This window comes from Cavia porcellus, unplaced genomic scaffold (genome assembly GCF_034190915.1).
Source record: "Cavia porcellus strain 051 isolate PalLab524CR breed Dunkin Hartley unplaced genomic scaffold, mCavPor4.1 scaffold_12, whole genome shotgun sequence".
Classification (NCBI taxonomy): Eukaryota; Metazoa; Chordata; class Mammalia; order Rodentia; family Caviidae; genus Cavia; species Cavia porcellus.
The window spans coordinates 60,095,008-60,111,210 of record NW_026947495.1 but is presented as its reverse complement, the minus strand read 5'-3'; the positions used below and the strand labels follow the sequence as shown (position 1 = coordinate 60,111,210).

The 16,203-nt window shown below is 39.9% G+C and overlaps 1 long non-coding RNA gene across 4 annotated transcripts in view; it reads right to left on the bottom strand.

Annotated features, from left to right (window-relative positions):
- The window catches only part of LOC134478305 (uncharacterized), a 38,757-nt gene that overhangs the window by 1,894 nt on the left and 20,660 nt on the right, over positions 1-16,203 (bottom strand). For 2 of the 4 annotated variants that reach the window (XR_010050860.1, XR_010050861.1), the window contains exons 2-3: positions 15,326-15,444; positions 6,632-6,738 (exon numbers count right to left, since the gene is read on the bottom strand). This is a non-coding gene — a long non-coding RNA (uncharacterized LOC134478305). The remainder of the gene's footprint in view (positions 1-6,631; positions 6,739-15,325; positions 15,445-16,203) is intronic. The other 2 variants (XR_010050863.1, XR_010050864.1) reach the window with 1 other exon arrangement.

Sequence of the window (16,203 nt, the reverse complement as noted above, 5' to 3'; positions counted from 1 at the left end):
GTCAATGTCTCTAAAAGTGAGGTTCACATCAGCAACACTGGGAATTGGTTAAAGACGAAGGTTCAGGGTCCCACCCCTAGAATCTCTTGGAGTAGGGGCTGCAGCCTGGGTTTTTAAGCACGCTATCTGGACCTATGAATATGGTACAACTAAAGTTGTAAGACCTAGCGTGAGTCTGATTTGAGCACATTTGCAGCATGGTGTAACGGTGCTCTCTGGTCCTCTCAGTCCACTCTTCTGGGATTTCTGTGAAGAAAAGTTCAAGACCTTTGGAAATGGCAACTTAATGACTGAGAGTATTGTTTCCTGGGGACACTGGTCTATTTATTTTTCCCTGATCTTAGTTCAAACTCTGATAATAGACAAGATATTTGCTAAAACCAAGAGCATATGGGCTATCTTCTCCTGCCCCTGATTTCATAGAATTTTTTTTTAAATCTTATCCTCCACATCCCATGAGAGATTTCAAAGTTTAGTGACCAGTGAAGGGACATGAAGCTTGAATGCTACTTTTCATGAATCAAGGGTCTTTGGTGCTACTGACAACCACTGTACTTGCTTAGGAAACAAGATAACACAAAAATAACATTTCAACTTGAATTTCAGAAAGAGGACTACAGCAAAGCAGAAAGTACCACTCTCCAAAAACAAAACAAACAAACAAAAAACTCCAACTCTGCCTGAAGTACCAAGATAACCAAGTAAACTCTTATTGTCATGGCCAAGATGACTTTTCTTCCATTGATGGAGAGGTTAAAAATTAATTTTAGATCTTTAGCATGGTTCCTGCAGAAAGTTGACAGCCACTGTAGTTTGCATCTCTTTTTGAAGAATCTAGTCCACTCCCCACCACCCCCCAGCTCTGTGTGTCTTCTGACCTGGAGGAAGGCTGATATCCATTCTGTTTCACAAATGACCCTTCTGAGGCCAGAGGATCATGTGGTTTGTTCAAAATAGAGCACTTCAGCTATAACAGAATTTGAGAAATTGATTTATATCACTTGATCCTTGGGTCAGAGAACTATGCCACTCTCCCCGCATGAAGTCATCTTTTTGGGTATTCAGGACAGCTCAATCCTGTCAGCATTCAGTCTGCAAATAAGGTTAACTCACAAGCGGCTCCCCAGCACCGTATTCTTTTCCCCAATCCCAACTTATTGCTGTTGAAGTGCTCATTTGTTAATATTCATGGCAGGGAGACAGCCTAGTAAATTAGTCAACTTCAGAATGGTAAGCACTTAACATTATTTCCCTGAGAGGTATGTGGATTATTGAAGAGAAGACAGAGATAGAAGATGCTTTATTCTTGCAAAATGTTTACCTAACATTAAAATTGTAGATACCAGCTGGAGAGGGAATTTCCTGGGATCCATTTAAAAATATACTTATCTTACCCAAGAAGAATGCCAAAACCTGTCTATAAAGTAGAATTCATTAGAATGAGGAAAACTTTCAAACAAAAATTTAAAAACGTAATTTAGCTAATCAAACTTCATCTTAAATTACCTCGGAGAAAGTGGTCTTGGAGATCTGGAGTCACGATGTTAAACTTGTAAAGCTTTTCTAGGCTAGAAACTTTTGTTATGGACCCAAATTTAGGAACAAAAACTGCATTTTTCTCTCATTCAAGTTAACTAAAAACAACCAGACAAAATATAAAAAATGATATTTCTCAAAACATTGAACATCAGACAGTTGAAGGAGAGGGATCCCTGAAAGATGGAATAACAGATGAAGTGAGACCTAAGACCCCAGCTTTCCGCACTGAGAGGGCGTCCAGGCCGCCAGAGCAGGAAAGGAGCTATCTCCCCAGGTGGAAGAAACTGGGGCAAAGCTAAGGTAGTAGAGTGCACAAAGAGAAAAGGCAAAAGAAAAGCTGGAGAGAGAGAGAGAGAGAGAGAGAGAGAGAGAGAGACAGACAGAGAGAGAGAGAGAGGCAGAGGGGGGGGGGAGAGATCTGGAAATGAGATCCTCTACCTATTTAATTTATTGTTATTTAGTGTGTACATGAGAGGAAATTTCCAGTGAAAGAACCACCCTGATAGGACTAAAGGAGTACGGAACAGAGGAGCCCTTACAGGGCTGTGAATAGTGGAATACCTGGTAATTCACAGCTTATCAGGTAGACTCCTCCAAAGGATCTTAACTTGATGGTGGATAAGATTAAGACTAAATGGTTAAACACTACTGCAGTCCCACCTAATGAAGTTTACTCAGGAAGAAACAAATAGCCTAACTAGCTTTACTAAAGAAACAGAACTCATAATTTAAAACCTTCCCACAATAGTAGCCATTGTTGGTTTTCTGTTATTTGGTTCTGGATGCCCTGTAATACTCTCATTCTCTTGAATGTTTTTATACTATTATGCTATGTTTGATCCTGTTGTATATGAAGTTATACTCAACTATTTCAAAGAAAGAGACATTGTGGTAGTTACTGTTAATTACGGGTTGCCTTCTGGTGAAATACTGTGTTGCTTACATTGTTTTGTTCTGATCTGCTTTGTTATGTCCTGTTTTGTTTTAATCTCTTAAAAAAAAAAAAAACTTCCCATGAAGAAAGCTCCAGACTCAAATGCCTTTACTTGGAAATTTTACCAAACTTTGAAGGATAAATAATACTAGTTCTACATAAAATCTTTAATTTTATGAAAGAAAATTTTTTACAAATTCTGTGCAGATACCGGAACCCAGACAAAGATAAAGATGCAAGATTTTTGCTGGAGAAGAGGTAGCACTGAGGATTGAACCTAGGCATTTCACACTGAGCTGCAGCCCAGCCTTTCAATAATTTAAAAAACATTTTTTAAATTTAGAGATTATAGGCGTGCACCACCATATTTAGCAAGGTGCAAAAATTCTTAACAAAGTTTGAGCAATTGAATCCAACCGAATACAACAAGAGTAATATATTATGATTAAATAAGATTGATCTTAGGGATGTGAGCAAACCTGGTTCACTGCCCAAAAATCAGTCAATATAACTCTCTATGTTAATAGACTAAAACAAAATGGTACTCTCAATAGATGCAGAAAAGCGTTAGCAATATACAACATCTATTTTTGATAAATGCTTTCAGACACACTGGGAATTTAAGTGAAAAACATCTGAAAAAAATGAAACAAGACAGACAAACAAAAACCTATGTTTTATATCACACTTAGTGAAAGATCAAATGCTTTTCTTCAGAGACTAAGAATCTGGGAACCCACAGATAATATGACCATTACATAGAAGTCCTAGGAATTTACTGAAGAGCTACTGGAACTAGAAAGCAAGTTTAACAAGACTGGGATCCATGATCAATATAGAAAAATCAATTATATTTTTATATGCCGGCAAGAGACAACTAGAAATTAAAATTTAAAAAGTAATGCCATTTATAATAACATCAAAAATACGTCAAACTTAGGGGCAAATCTGAGAAAAGTGCAAAATCTATACATTCAAAAATACAAAATGATATTGACAGTAATTACAGAAAACCTAAATAAATGGGAAGATACTGTGTTCTTGCATCAGAAGTTGTAAAATTATTAATATGGCGGTTCTCCCCAGATGGATCTATAGATTCAATGCTGCACCCCCTTTTAGACACCAGCAGACTTTTATCCTCCCCCACTTCCCTTTCCCCCTTTCTTCTCCTTGCTCTTCCCCTCCCTATTCTCTCTGGCAGAAAATGATAAGCTGAATATAAAACTCACGGAAATATAAAGAGCCTAGTCAAAATAAATTTTAAAATTAATATTGAATGATTTATACTTCCTGACTTTAAGACATAGGATAAAACTACCAATCAAGACTCATTGAGTGTGATATTAGTGTGAAGATACAAAACATACAAAACATATGACATAACAGCATACAGAGCCCAAAAATAGATCCAAACATACATAGCTAACTGATTTTTTTTTTTAAGGCAAAAAGGCAATTCTATGGAGAAAGTATAATATTTCCTTCTTTCTTTTCTTTCTTTCTTTTTTTATGGAAGGAGGGATGAGGTCTCAGTATGTAGCCCAAATTGGCCTCAAACTCAAGATCCTACTATTTTAGTCTCTTGAGTGTTGGGATTATAGGTCTGTACTATCACACCCAGCTTCACGGATAATATTTTCAACAATGGGACTGGAACAATTAGATTATCCATGTGTGTGTGTGGGGGGAACTCTGATCAATATCTTACACCAAAAGCCGATTAACTGAAAAGTGGACAAAAATTTAAATGAGAAATCTAATATTATATAACTTCCAAAAGAAAACATGAGTGGAAATTAGCTGGGTGTGGTGGCTCACGCCTGTAATCCCAGTACTTGGGAGACTTGAGTCAGGAGGATCATTGCAAGTTCGAGACCAGCCTGGGCTACAAAGTGAGTTCAAGACCAGTCTGAACTGCATAGAGACCCTGTCTCAAAAAGACCAAAAAAGAAAACATGAGTGAAAATCTTTGTACTTATATTAGGCAGAGCTTATATTAGGCAAATCTTTGTACTTATATTAGCAGAGCTTTTCTTTCCTTTTTTTTTTTTTTAAACACAACAGCAAAAGCACACTGCATAAGAGAAAAAATTAATAAACTAAACTTTAACAAAATGAAGAATGTCTTCAAACATTCACAGGAAAATATAAAGACAAGTCAAAAATTGAGAGAAATATTTGTACATTGCACATTATATTCTGAATGTAATAAACATTGTCTTAATGATTAAAAAACCAACTCAATTTAAAAAATGGCCAAAAGTTTTGAACAAACATTTCACTCTAGAAGATGTCAAAAAAAAGAACATGAAAATTCTTCAATAGTGTACGTATAGTTAACATTGTATTGTACACTGAAAAGTACATCAAGAAAGATCTCATGCTATGTATTTTTACCATAGTAGTAAAAAAAAAGCATATGAAAAGATGAGCAATGTAATTGGTATTAGAAAAATGAAAATTAAAACCACAATAAGATACCATTGCACACCCTAGAACATCTAAAATTAATACTGAACATACCACAAGACAGCCAACTGTTGATAGGGCTATAGAGACACTAGATCTCTGTACACTGCTGTACACTGTACACTGCTGGTGGGAATGTCAAATGGTCCAATCCTTCTGGAAAGCACTTTGACAGTTTTCTTAAAAAGTTAATCATACATCCTAACATCTTGATCCTTTTGGATCTACTCCTGGATAATTACAGAAGAAGAACAGAGTGTGTGTCTATAAAAAAAAAATCCACGTATTTAAGTGCTCATAAGAGTTTTAGTTGTAATAACTAAAAGCTAAAACCAACTCAAATGTCCATCAACTTGTGAATAAGCAAACAAACTGGGTCCATCGTGTATCCATGCTAGTGAATGCTAGTTGGTAGGCAAAAGGAATGAACTATTGATGTATCCAACAACATGAGTTAATTTCAAATAATTGTGCAGAATGAAAGATGCCATGCAAAAAGGGATTTGTTGAATGATCCCATTTATTAAAAAAAATTCTAGGAAAAGATAACAGAGCAATAGTGACAGCAAATCAGAAGTTATGGGGGGGGCTGAGAAAATTTGGACAAAGGGAGAGATTGTCAGGGAACATGAGAAAACTTCTGAGGGAGACAGATATGTTTTCTATCTTAGTAAGAGGATGACAAAGACATCAAACTATACTTTATGTGTATGCATTTGATCATATGTAATATTCTTCAATAAAGCTGTTTTTAAAAAAAAGAAGGAACAACACAGGGCTGCTGCCTTTCTCTCAGCCTTTGACAGACATCACCAATGGATCACACAGCCATCCAGGCAGCCATGACTAATCAGAGTTGGATCATGAGATAAAACCTGTTTTTCATCTCTGACCAAGGTCAAACACCTGGTTTCCTAAAACCAAGGCCCAAGTGCAGAGCAAATTAGTAATTAATATTCCTAGTTGCTTGTCCACTATGTCACACAGTTTAAGAAAATTGGAGTAGAGGGATACTGAAGCCAAGTCTAGCAAGGAAAGGCTGACCAAAAACCATGAGAGAAAAAAAAATCAAAGATTTAAGTGGGATGTCAGATGGTGAATTTCTGAAGAATGTCAATAATGTGTTATGGTATACATCTATTTTTCATAAAACCAATAACAGTTTTTATGTGAAGAACATAATTATCTGCAAGAAAATTAGTGAACTTCTTATTTTTATGTTTTAATGCTGTAATGAAGATATTAAAATGACTCAAGCTGTTTTTGACCTAACACGTAAGTGATTTTTATGACCAGAAAATTGCCCTATTTGTGAATAAGTTTAAGATGACAAATGATGTAAGATTGCATGAAATGTAAACTAATAAAATCATATAAACATGCCAAAACAATATTAATCTTGATGAGGCAATACATCATTAATTTATAGCACAAATAAATAGTTCTCCTAAAAGGCAATGGCTTATTTCATAGCTATCTGTAGGCAGTACGTTCATTTGTAATAATCCCATGTGCTTATTAAAATGAAGGCAGCATGCCAGGAGTATAGCTACATGGTCAAGTATATGCTTAGTGTGCATGAAGCCCTGGATTCAACCCCCTAGCACCAAAAATTAAATAAGTAAGATAAAGGCAGAATACCAGCCCGACAGTGACACACAAATCCACAGACCAGTTGTGCCTTACGTGAGTTCCTCGAAAGCAGGAGCTAGGTCTTACTCATCTTTGCGTTGTTGGGGCTGGCAGAATCCCTGGCATCCACTGTCCTTCCTTCTTGCACCCAGTCTCTTCTCCTGTGAGATAATAAACATCCTTTGCTTTTTGAGCCAGTAAAGGTGAAGTTTTCGCACTAGAATCCACTCCACTGCATGGAGTCCTTGTTTCCTAAGTAGAACAAGGAAGAAGTGGTTTGTGGCAGTGAAGGAAATAATTCATTCACAATCCCTTGCACAGTGCCTGTCTGGGGAAGTACCAAGTAAGTGTGAGCTCTCTTCCTTCTCGCCCCCACCTCATTCTTACAGAATTTTCAACTTAAATATTGAGACCAAGTTCAACACTGATAGAGTCGTCCATTATGTCACCTGCTAAACTTGATGGTACCGATTTGGGAAGAATTAATTACCATATTAACCATGATTTTCTCTCTAATTTTTTGTTATTGTTCAACCCCTCAGAGCATTTATTCCAGGAAATGATTAAAAATGATCTGTGAATGAAATCCTAAATTTGCCCAGGCAAGCAACAAAGAAAATGGCTGACTCTTCCTCCCAAACGCAAGCTGTTATGTTGATAGCCTAGCAGCTGTGGCCCATTTTCTTTCCATCATGATTTTTAAAAACTTCTTATTTGGAAAATGTCAAACTTACAGAAAAGTTGCAACGACAGAGAGCGGGAATACCAGGAACACCTGTACACCCATTACCCAGATCCGCCTATTGTTAACCCGTGGCCCAATCGCTCTCTTTCCTCCACAGATATCATTATATACACATTATGTTGTTTTCTTAATCATTTGAAAATTGCACTCGTCATACCTATTGTGATAAACTTTAACGTTAAATTTCATTTTAGAGTTTAAACAACTCTTAAAAAGTAGCAACATATGATTTGTACATGGTACTAAACCTAAAGTATAAAAAAGGGATAAAGTTAAAATAAGCCTTTTTTTGTTTGTTTAAGCGGAGATACTGATGTCTCTGCTTGAGAATTTAATATCCTAAAATCCAAAAAGGTAGCTATCTTGAGATTTTCTGAATTCACTTTTTTTTTATACCAGGGATCGAACTCATGACCGTATGCTTGCCAGGCAGGTGCTTGTACTGCTGAGCTAAATTCCTGGCCTGAATTTACTTTCTTTCTCAATCCTGAAAACTTCTATATATCCAAAACAATGAGGAAATTATAGACATTTACCCAATGAGAGAATCCTAGGGAACTAACGTAGAAACCCTGAGGAGACATTGTTCTTTCTGGAGCTGCAAAGGCTGGAGGCTTTTGGCTTCACTTAGCCTTTTACTTACTCATTCATGTCTTTATTTGTTCGCCAATCATTTCTGGCCGGGATCCCCAATTCCCTGGCCACAGACAACTCCCAGTGGCCTTTTAACAACTTGGCCATACAGCAGGAGGTGAGCAGTATTTGAGCTCCGCCTCCTGCCACATTAAATTCTCCTAGGGATGTGAACCCTACTGTGCACAGCACATGTGGGGGTGTTCTTTGAACCATCCCTAAACTACTCCCCTAAATCCACATCCTTGGAAAAATTGTCTTCTCTGAAACTCAGAGCCTTTTAGGGCCAAAAAAGTGACTGGGGACTGCTGGCCTCATGGGGAAACAGCTCTATCCTATGCTCCATCCTACACACTCTTCTTACTGATTACCCTGACAGTCCTTCCCACGGAGGGATAGGGTCCAAATTCCCTCCTGTGGAATCTGGTGGACTTGTAACCACAGTGGAAGAAGCACAGTATGAATTCCAAGGCTAAGACATGAAAGATAAAATAGCTTCTTCTCCTTGGATCTCCAGAGACGCTGGTTTTTAGAACTCAGGTACCATTTTGCTAGGAAGCCCAAACTGCCTTGGGAAGCTCAGGTGGCAAGGAACTGATGACTTGATGACTTTGCACTAAATTTCCAACCACAAGAGCGAGCCACGTTGGAAAGAAAAACTCCAGCCCCAGTGGAGCCACCCAAGCTGTCAAGTGACATGTGCTGTCATCATACAGACTTCTGGATTGGTTACATAATTATTTATTGATTACATAATTATAACATAATTATTATTTTAAGCCATTGAGTTTAGGCTCTTTTTTTCCAAGAAGTGATTTAACCAGAATATCTATGCTCAGAGGAATACAAGAACAGAATGATCGACTAGGTCAGATGAATCAGTGTTTTTTACTTGAGAAACAGATTTAACGCAAGATCTTGTATAAGAAATTACAAGATTGGCTTATGATGGCCAGCCAGAGTTGGACGAGGAAGCATGCAGAGGGTGTCTGCACATTGGAGACTGAAAGATGCAGTCTGAGGTCTGGAGCTCACTGCAGTGTTCTGTGAGAGTCCGTTTCAGGAGGCTGGTGGGTCTACAGCAGAAGGCTGAGAGTTCACCATGGAAGCTGGAGAGTTTGCACCTACATCTAAGCTGAAGGAAAGAACAGAAGAAGCACAGGAACATGTTTGTCCCTCCTCATTTCACCTTTATACCATGCAGGCGACAAACTACCCTAACGAGGATCTTCCTTCTACACCCTAGGGTGAATTGCTGAAGGAAGGACCAAGTGAAGGGCTCTAGTGGGAATAAGAACAGAGAGCCGGGAGGAAGCAGCACAGGGGAAGCTGGCAGCCAATCAAGTGAAGTCACCATCTCACAGCTGCTGGCCAGGCAGGACCCTCCGAGAGTCAGGACCAAGAGCTGGGCCTGATTCTCCAAGAGATGAGTTCAGTGAACCCCAAGAGTAGAGATTACCTTTGGATTTTTGAACCTATCACCTCTGGTGATCCCAGTGTCAATAGTGTAAGAAACACTATTGGATGAGTGGAATTGGACTGAACTTCTCTTGTTCTTGGTTATTTTTGCATAAAGTAAGAAACAATAAAATGTGTGGGTTCCGAAGGCAACAGTAGACGTCTCACACAAAACTACAGTATTACTTCTGAATACCACATCTGACCCGAACTACAAACTGAATGCTTTTCCCCTTTAGGTAAGAAAATGGTATATTGTTTTCCCTTCATCTTAAGGAAGCAAACTTACTTTGGCCAGTAACAGGAGCTGCCTGATGTGAGAAGCTGAAGTTACTGCTGAGACTTGGCAGCCCTGGGGTGGTCTGAAACTCCAGTTGGATATTGTGAAATTTACTCCAAACCCACTCTGGCTGGGCAGTGCTGAAAGCATTGGCTTTGTGTTTGTGGTAAACACTACCAGGAAGAAAAAAAAAAAAAAAAAAGAAAAAGCTGGGGATATAGCTCAGTGGCACAGTTCCTGGCTGGTAAGCAAGGTCCTAGGTTCAAATTGTGACACACATGCAAAAAAAAAAAAAAAAAAAAAAGAGAAATCAGCATCTTCTAGAATCTTTTAGAAATCCAGTTGTGTAAGAGATGAGACAGACTGATTTCATTGGCAGGTGCAGAAACACAGCCAAGACAGGAATCTTCTGGAAATGAAAATTGGGCCCTGGATAAACTTCTTGCAACCAGACAAGTAGAAGCAGGGTGGAGGCATGGGTTTGCTTTTCAAATGTTAATGAGCATTCTTAATCAGATAAATGCAGCTTTCACTGAGTTCTGCTCCCACACACTCTGGTTTGGGCTGAGCTACACTGTTGTGCACTTGATTAAACTCAGCCAGGATCTGATCCAAGGGCAGTTCTGGCTTGTTTGTTTTTTAGATCACCAAGAGGGTTGTAAATAAAACAAATTTACTAAATAAAAATCTCCAACAAACCATAGAGGTACGCATCTATTTTGCCTGAAGGATTCAACACTTATCTGAAAATGTGTACTGTTTTTATTTACTCACACTGGAAAAGGTGGGAAGGAGAAAGAAATAAGGAAGCAAGAGAGAAGAGGAAGAAGAATGAGGAAGGGGTGGGCTGTCTCTTGGAGACAGAGCCTGGGGCATCACTTGTGGTAGCTCCCTCCTTTGGTCTGAAACCTTGGACCTCAAGTCCTTAACGAAAAAGAACGAAGCATCAAGGGGAAGCGGGGAAGTCTGTGCTCCCTGCTTCTCCCCAGGGCCTCAGCTCTCTGGCAGCAGCTGTTGGCTGCCTCCTCCTCTCCTCCCACTGCTGCAGCGCTGCTGTGCACAAGACCTCCCACCAGGTAGAAGGGCCAGGGAAGCTGCCCCTGTGCCAAGCATTCCAGGAACTTGTGACTTACAAGGAGACACCACTCCTAGGCACGAGAGCTGCACCCTAAAGAGACAGGCACTACAGTACATATGTTAAGTTTTTCTTTCCCATGAGCTATACTGCTACCAAGTGTCTGTCTATTAAAGTCTAAATAGGGGGCTTTTAGAGCTTAGACTCCAAAAAACAAAATAAAACAACAGCTGTGGTGAACTATCACAGTCCACTGTCTAGTAGAGCTACACACACACACACACACACACACACACACACACACACATACCTCAATTTGGGCAAAGATTTATTTCTATGGAACGTAACTCCTAAATTTTTATTCTACATGATATAATGGTCCTGTACTTGTTTTTGCAAACCCCAATTCATGTTAATGTTGAGGAAAAAATATTCTAACCACCAGCAAAATCAATCGGTTGTTAAAGGCAGGACGGGATCTACCAGCTGGATCAGAGATGTACCATTAAGTTGGTGCCTGAAAGCTCAGAGATTGGGGTCACCAAGGGTGGGGGGACAATGGGACTCAGTCATTACTACCACCTAAGCCCACCGCTGTTATCACAGCCAAAAGATAAACACCAAGGGCAGAAAAACTTAGCATAAATATCTCCATGAAAGCATGTTGTATTTTACTTGCCCATGAGAACTCAAGCACAGAGCCACACTGGAGACTTATTTTTCTCTCTCATTATGTAAATGTATTATTTCATGAGATAAAGAGCCTATACTCCCATGCAAGGGGAACCCAGGTGCCCTGGTAATGATTAGGTTATAGACAGCTAGGGTCAGCTTGCCTCCTCCCAGAAGGCAATACAACCAGGGATGGAAAACAAAGGAAATATATTTTTTCAAGGTCTTCACATAGATTTACCATACAATGTATGCAAGGAGTTTAGAAAATGGAATAATCAAGTTTTACAATGAAGGTCTGCTCCTGACCTGTCTGTTCCCTTTCTGCTATTTCTTACGTTTGCCTTCAAATTTCTAAATAATGTGCTTGCACCAACCTTGATTTATCCAGTTGGGACATCATTTGTTGGCTTTCTGTTAAGCTAGAAGACTCTCCACCTTCCTCCCTATTTCGCCTCCCCCATCCTCTCAATATAAATAAATCGTACTTTCTTTTTGTGTTTGTGTGGTGACGGGTACTAAGGATACACCCCCAGCACTCACACCGGCTGCGCGGGCTCTCTATCGCTGAGCTACACACTCGGACCTTATCTTGAAACAAGGTCTCCCCAGATTGCTCAGGCTGGCCTCAGCCTTGTGGTTCTGCCTCAGTCTCTCAAGTAACTCCGAGTACAGACTGGCAACACCACATCCAGTAGATTATAATTTTCCGTTAAATCAACAGTCTATGATCTCAATATTAAATGTTGGTCAGTAGTGAGGACAGAATTGTGCTACAACTTTATTTCATTGATCTCTTAGATTCCAAGGCTGATGCTGCGAATTCTTATGCTGTTCCAATTTCCGTTCCTTTGAAGAGATCTGTTTTATCCCTTGAGGGAAATGTTTAAGTCTTCTCTGCGTTCACTTTTTGAAATTTCAAAGTAGTGTAACGGTGTGGATTTTTCAAATTCACAGGAAATTTTCTCGTATGATTTGTTTGTTTGTTTGCCAATCGCTTTTACTTTCATTAGTTTAGTCTCTAAAGTTCCAGTGAGGCGAATGTTGGCCTTCGGGGACCTAGTCTCTCATTCTCTATCATCTCTTCCTTATTGGCCATCTCTTTTTGTCCAATTTTTTCTAGAACATTTTCCCATCTTATCTGCCAACCCTTTTTTTCTTTTCTTTTTTTTAACTGTTCTATTTTTAACTTCTAAGAGCTCTTCTTTCTTGTTCTTTGATGGTTCTTGAATTAGAGCATCCTGTTTTTGATTAATGGATACATCACCACCTCTTATCTCCCTAATAATATGAAATATGTTGTTTGTGGGTTTTTGAAGTTTTACTCGGTTCCCCCGCACTGTCTGTTTCTTCCTAAATCTTTCTCCCCACTTAAACGACCTGGGTCTCTTTCATGCCGAAGGCTTTTCTTCAGAATCAGATGACCTCCGGATGTCCATTTATAATGAAGACTGCAGTCCCAAATTCTGATTCATGGGCTGCTCTGCAGCGTGTGGACAGGATCCTCGTCAGCCGGTAAATTTCATGGACGGAAATGGGGCTGGGGAAGTGCGGTAAATGGCCTTCTTTTCGAGTCTTTTCTCTGTGTCTACTCAGCTGTCCCAGGGAGAATGGAGCAAGGGTTGCGGGCAGAATCACCTTTATGCAGCTATGGTCAGTACCGACTCTCGCTTTCCCCTTAGTGTCAGCCCAAACCTCACTTCTGTCCTCTGTGTATAATGTGGCTAGTCCAGAGCATTCTGGTCCAACATCTTTAGAGAAAAACCTCTTGTTTTATATAAGCAGGTTGCAGAAAAAGTCAGGGAGTAACTGACTGTTCAGGTAAGGTAGGACACCTGAGAGATCTCCAAGGTATCCCATGTTCAGCTTCTCCATCCTTTCCTGCCTCCTGTAGCCCCTGGTGTCCCAGAGCCTCAGCCTTCCTGGAGTTCTGCTTTGGGACGTGCTGGGGGAGAGGGCAGGTACAGCTCTCTTCTCCTGGAATGCCCTCAGCAGACTGAGCCAGCCGCCACTACTCCATCTGCTTCCCATCTGCCCAAAGAGCGCAGCCACTTCAAAATCTGGGGAGCTCCTCTTCCAGTGCATCTGTCTGTGTGTATTTATATCCTTATATTTCCCTTCTGGAATTTCTACTTAGAGTTTAAGGAGACAAAGCCTTGGATCTGCCATGTTAATCAAAAGCCATTTGCCACTATTTAGATTTCACATTTGCTCTGCAGAAATCTGTTTGTCTTGAGTCCATGGAAGCCACAGAGATTCTCTGGGATTACCAAGGTGGAAGGTTCTAATCTAGAGTCTTCCAGGGACAGGATGTGTGGCTTTGGGCTAATGAACTCACCTCCCTGGAGCTTAGTTCCTTTTTTTGTTGTTTTTGTTTTGTTTTGTTTTGTTTTATGGTGCTGGGGTTCAAACCCAGGGCCTTGCGCATGACTCTACTGCTGGGCCACACCCCCAGCCCTCATCTCCTCATGTGAGAAATCTGGGAAGGGGAAAGACTTCTGTGGAGTAAAATGTTTTTGGTAAATTATTACATCCTCACTAACAGAGAATTAAATTGCTTGTTGTATTAAAGATAATGTGATAATGTTCAGAATAACAACTCAGAGGGATGGGTACAAAGTGCCCCTGCTTTCCAGATGAGTTCTACGAAAAGGTGGCCTTCACCCACTGGGAAGTACTTAAACCTACCAGCTCCCAGTGGGTGAAGGCCACCTTTTTGTCTGGCGCCCTACAATCTAATTCTCCCCCTAATAGGTTTTTTTTTTTCCTTGTGAAATCTAGATTCTTCATTAAATTCTCTAGTTTGAAGAGTTTAAAGGTGGTGAGTGACGGGAGCCAGGAAGCCAAAGAGTTCTTCCTGGTTATTTTTAGGAACAGGGAAAAAAGAAAAATTAAGATTTCTAACTGCAAACAGGAGCTATTCTTCTTGGTCCCTTTGTGCCAGTTTACCTTTACTTTAGATGATCATTGTTCACCGAGATCAGTGGTGGCAAACTTTTGGCACACCTGTTATTGTGTTTTTATTTTGAGACAAAAGAGGTTAATGTGTGAGGGTTTTTTTTTTGTTTTGTTTTGTTTGTACTGGAAATCAAACACAACTGTGTGCTTGCAAGGCAGGCGCTTATGCTGCTGAGCTAAAGCCCCAGCCTGTGAACGTTTTTTTGTTTTTTGTTTTTAACTAAAACCTCAGTACCCAGGTTTAGTTGCAGTGCTGGCACTTTGCAATACATAAGTGAGTTTTGGGTTGAAGTTTGGGCTCAGTCTCTATAAGTTTGCCATCACTGACCTAGATGATCAACATAGATTTGTTTCTAATTTAAAATGATTTCATATCCTCTAACAATAAATCAACATATTCCTCATTTAAGAAAGTGACGTCTGCTGGGCATGGTTGTGCATACCTGTAATCCCAGCACTCCAGAGGCTGAGGCAGGAGTATTGCTGGGAATTCAAGCCAGCCTGGGCTACACAGTGAGTTCAAGGCCAGCCTGAACTATATAGAAATACTCTGTCTCAGAAAGAAAGAAAAAGAAAGAAAGAAAGAAAGAAAGAAAGAAAGAAAGAAAGAAAGAAAGAAAAAAGAAAGAAAAAGAAAGGGAGAGAGAGAGAGAAAAGAAAGACTTGTACCTTTTCCTCCATGCAAACTAAATAAAATTGTATGTCTATTTCACCTACTGGAGGTTGACCTCTGTGAGGATTTGGAATTGTTCCCATTCTTTTGTTTTCTATGCAATATAGGACAATGCCAGCTCCTGTGTTGCTGCCTTTAGGAGCTATAAGAAATCTGAATGTATATCTAGTCCACACCCTTACTTTTTTTTGCTGATCTAGACAAGCTCTAACAAGATGAAGTTATTACCCTGGTCCTTGAGTACATGATTGTACCTTATTTGTGCTCCTGTTTGTCCTTGTGTCTCACCCAAATGGGTTGCTTCACATCACCATTCATTCACCTGGCAAATGTTCACGAAGGGACTGATGTTTATGCCAGCCACCGACAGGCCCTGGGAAACAGCACAAATAAAACCAAATCCAAGCTCCCTCTTCGGGAACTTACTTTCTAGAAAGAGCATTAATAAAATAAGGATTATACAATATATTAGAGAACAGTAAGTACCCTGGAGAAATAGAAAGTCCCCTGTGAGTGAGTGTGTGTGTGTAATGTTGGGGAGAGTGATCAGAAGATGACATTCTGGCAAAAACTTCAGGTGGGTAGGGATGAGCCCTGAAGACACCTGGGAAAGAGCTGCTCTTTTGGCAGAGGGAACTGCAGGGATAAAGGTCCCAAGGTGAGACAGTCTGTTCACGTTTGGTTCTAGGTCACACCACCTTCCTGCTGGCTGACATATTTGGGAGGAGAATTCTGAATTAAAAAGAGATAACATTCTTTGATTCCAAACAAAACAAATGTCACAAAAACAGCTTCTAGAACTAGTGACGGGAAAGCTGGAGGTGCAGAATCTGTAACAGTGACAAGAAGGTAGCACAGGAACACTGTGAAACCAGGAGACACCACTGAGAAAGAAGGCAGCTCGCTGGATTCAAGGAACCACCTCAGGTCTGATGACTCGGGGCCTGAGTCTTGCTTCACCTTTGGATTCATAGCGTCCAGCCAGACAGAGCACATTTTAGACTCAAGAAACGTCTGTGGAAGAAAAAATGACTAAAAGAAGCTATAAAACATGACTTTTTTATGCTTTGGAACTTAATTTAATTGTAAGAAGGGGACTAAAGAAAAGCTAGCAATATTTTCTTTCAACTCC